Source organism: Mus caroli, chromosome 19 (assembly GCF_900094665.2).
Source record: "Mus caroli chromosome 19, CAROLI_EIJ_v1.1, whole genome shotgun sequence".
Lineage (NCBI taxonomy): Eukaryota > Metazoa > Chordata > Mammalia > Rodentia > Muridae > Mus > Mus caroli.
The window spans coordinates 57,668,964-57,673,148 of record NC_034588.1 but is presented as its reverse complement, the minus strand read 5'-3'; the positions used below and the strand labels follow the sequence as shown (position 1 = coordinate 57,673,148).

The window sequence follows — 4,185 nt, the reverse complement described above, 5'->3', positions numbered from 1 at the left end:
AAAGAGAGGCCCACTGGACTTGCAAACTTTATATGCCCCAGTACAGGGGAACACCAGGGCCAAAAAGTGGGAGTGGGTGGGTAGGGGAGTGGGTGGGAGGGTATGGGGGACTTTTGGGATAGCATTGGAAATGTAAATGAGGAAAATACCTAATAAAAAGTATTAAAAAAAGAAATTTTATTAAAAATATATTTGCAAACATAAAATTTAGGATGAAAAATACTCATTTTAAAACATGTAGTAACTTAGTATTTGCAAACATACACCGATGGTATAAAATCCACACCACTAAAAAGGTTAGTGAGGTGGTACTCTCCGCTCATGGAACAAAAGCTTCATGGTGGCGCAGGGCTCTTCGCCTCCTTGGAAGGGCCGCGCAATTAATTTTTGGTTGCTATATTTACAGTTTATCATGAAACTATCCCTGACTTAGTATGAAAAAGTCTAAGCTTCCCTGAATTCTGCACACTTCACACATAACTAGGTAGACAAGAGAAGACACTCAACTCAGAAGCAGAAACATTTTCCAGGAAGCATGCTGAGATCAGCACAAGCCAATCAAAGTGTTCTTTAGGTTAAAAAAACTAAGACCAAAGTAAAATAAGTAATTAATAAGTATTTTTCTAAAACTTAAGCTAGAAATAATGAATCGATAAGTCTTTGATTGAGTTCCCATTAAAGCTTAAGCATTAAGATTAATGCTTAATCGATTCCAGTGGGACCACTTCATCTGTTAGCATTATTCACAGTGAATCCTTACGCTAGCTGGTTGAGCCAAATGGGTTCTTACCCATCATTAAATAGTGCTCAGAAAAGTAAGCAGTAACCATCTTAATTGGTTAAATACTAGAAAATGACTTGTATCATAGAAATGAAGACAGAGGTGCCGTCTCTGTCTGCTCACTGCGCACCGGATCTGCTTTGCTGTTGGTGTGTAAATTCAGAGAAACATGAATGGATAACAACAGAGGAAGGTATTGGAACGGTGGGAATCAGCAATTTTGCACAGGAAGCGTTGGGAGATGTTGTTTACTGTAGTCTGTCTGAAGTTGGGACAAAATTGAAAAAACAAGAGGAGTTTGGTGCTTTGAGAGTGTGAAGGCTGCCAGTGAACTCTACTCTCCTTTGTCAGGAGACGTAATCCGAAGACAATGAAGCACTTGCCGAAAACCCAGGGCTTGTCAACAAATCCTGTTATGAAGATGGTTGGCTGATCAAGATGACACTGAGTGACCCTTCAGAGCTGGATGAATTGATGAGTGAAGAAGCATATGAAAAATATGTGAAGTCCATTGAGGAATGACCATGGCACCCCTCCACTCCAGATCAAACTGAATGTGACCTGCTCCAGCATGCTTGTCTTAAACTAGTGGAGAATAGAGGACTTGAAATAACTTTTAGCAATACTGATGGAAAGAAACTGTTCTTGACAGTGCTACTTAAGAGCCACCCCCAACTTCCTAAAGGATGCAGATAAACACAGTGTAAAGGTTCTTGATAATCGCCATACTAAGTATTTAGTTTAGGGGTTAAGCCCTGGCATTTACAATTCTTAGGATCATCTGCAGTGAAGCATGGTTATGAGGCTGGTTTTGGTGACGGACCACTTTCTAATAGCTCAAGGTCGGTCTACACAACAAGTTGTAGACCAGCCACAGCTACATGGTAAGACCCTACCTACTGGTTATAAGACTTTCACAATTCAAGATATTTGTGGTGTATCTTAGATAATTTTGTTATTTGCCCATATCCACCACTGGATTTGGGTCAGAGACTTAGTGTCTTCTCATTGGGAATGCAGGGAAGTGTTGTACAGTGTCAGAGGCAGGAGAGTACTTTCTTTGTTTCACCATGTGCTGTGTTGGCTGTTGTTTTCCCACCGTGAAGCACTGGCTTTGCAACACTGAGAAACAAATAAAATATTCATCCTCTTAAAAAAAAAAGGAGTGGAGATTTCTGTCTAGGTGTGGTCTTTACTGCTTGCATCTGGTGCTATTCTCAGGTAAGTGGGGAACTTGCATGGTAGGAGCTTCAGCTGGCAGAGTGGGGCTGAAGACAGGGCTCAGTGGGAGTGTGGAGCTTGGGAGATGCTTGTCACCCAACTGTGCAATGGAGGCGAGCTGAACTGTGGGGTGAACTGCAGAATGGACACCCAGGTTTCCAGACTGAGGGGGTCCCCCTGAAGGCTCAAAGGAAAATGGGAGGAATGAGCTAGGCTCTTTCTGCAATGCATTTCCCAGCAGCTTGTCTGTGTCCTCTGACTCTAGACCCATAGCTGTTGGTTGTTCCTTTGGCAAGCAGGTTCCAAATAACTCTTCTACTGTCAGATATTACAACTAGATGGAGCAGACTTATCTTGTGGTCCAGAGTGTGTCTCTTCTAGAGTCTCGGTGCTTCCCAGATTAGAGTCGAGTGCTTGGCTGTAGCCCAGGACTAGAGATATTTGAGCTACCCATCTGATTCCTCTCATACTCATCCTTGGCTCTGCTTAGCATCTCCAGAATATCTATGGGCCTCTGGTCACTGCAGCCATTGGCCTGGCTAGGACTCTGTTTATCTCAAACAGCCATCTGGGATCGACGTGTCTCCTTTTCTACCACGTCAGCCATGAGTTTTGCTATGCAGTGACAGTCGTTCTTGTCATAAAACCAGATACTGTATATTGACAAACGTGCATTTCTATACAGAAGAAATGGTTCATGGAGCTGGAATTTCAAATCTTTATTCACTGGCTCAACCAGATTGTGCATGTTCAGTCGGTTGACAATGGTAAAGCCATGGTAAGACAAAGCTGACCTTCAGTATACAAATAATGTCCCTTCTATATCAGTCTTCTCACACTGTTTGGCTTTGGGGAAGAAAGTGTACAGGGTGACCTGGCCTGTGAGGTCTGCGATGCTGGTGATATAAGGGTTGTGTTGTTTCAAGGCCACCAGACTCATCTCTTGCTCAGCTTGACTCAATAATTCCATCTTGGATCCTCTCCTAGTTTCTTTTTGGAGGCATTCAGAGCTATGAGTTTTCCTCTTAGGACTGCTTTCGTTGTGTCCCATAAGTTTGAGTATGTGCTGCCTTTATTTTTGTTAAATTCTATAATGTCTTGAATTTCTTTCTTTATTTCTTTCCTCACCAAGTTATCATTCAGTACTGAGTTTTTTAGCTTCTATGTGTATGTGGGCTTTCTAATGTTTCTGTTGTTATTGAAGGCCAGCTTCATTGCATGGTGATCTGATAGGATGCATGGGATTATTTCAAAATACTTGTATCGTTCAGGCTTGTATTTTGTTGGATTATATGGTCAATTTTGGAGAAAGTATATTCTTTTATTTTAGGATGAAATGTTCTATAGATATCTGTTGAATCCATTTGGTCCATAACTTCTGTGAGTTTCACTGTGTCTCACTTTATTTTCTGTTTCCATGATCTGTCCATTGCTCAGAGTGGGGTGTTGAAGTCTCCCACTATTATTGTGTAGGGTGCAATGTGTGCTTTGAGCTTTAGTAAAGCATCTTTTATGAATGTAGATGCCCTTGCATTTGGAGCATAGATGTTCAGAATTGAGAGTTCATCTTGGTAGATTTGTCCTTTGATGAGTATGAAGTGTCCTTCATCTTTTTTGATAACTTTTGGTTGGAAGTCAGTTTTATTTGATATTAGAATGGCTACTACAGCTTATTTCTTGGGGTCATTTGCTTGGAAAATTTTGCCAACCTTTCACGGTGAAGTCATGCTTGTCCTTGTTACTGAGGTGTGTTTCCTGTATGCAGCAAAATGCTGGGCCCCGTTTACATATCCAGTCTGTTAGTTTATGTCTTTGTATTGAGGAATTGAGTCCATTGATGTTAAACGATATTATGGAAAAGTAATTGCTGCTTCCTGTTATTTTTGTTGTTAGAGGTGGAATTATGTTTGTATGACTCTCTTCTTCTGGGTTTGTTGTATGAAGATTAATTTCATGCTTTTTCTTGAGTGTAGTATCCATTCTTGTGTTGGAGTTTTCCTTCTATTATCATTTGCAGGGCTGGATTTTCAGCATTGTATTGATTAAATTTGGTTTTGTCATGGAATATCTTGGTTTTCCATCTATGGTAATTGAGAGTTTTCCTGGGTATAGTNGCCTGGGCTGGAATTTTTGATCTCTTAGGATCTATACCACATCTGCTCAAGATCTATGGCTTTTAGAGT

General features: G+C 40.9%; 2 pseudogenes; one reads left to right on the top strand and one right to left on the bottom strand.

Annotated features, from left to right (window-relative positions):
• Nucleotides 1–850: 850 nt before the first annotated feature.
• LOC110285341 lies at nucleotides 851–1,303 on the top strand (annotated as a pseudogene).
• A 644-nt stretch (nucleotides 1,304–1,947) lies between these two features.
• Nucleotides 1,948–2,972, bottom strand: LOC110286107 (annotated as a pseudogene).
• Between the last annotated feature and the right edge of the window lie 1,213 nt (nucleotides 2,973–4,185).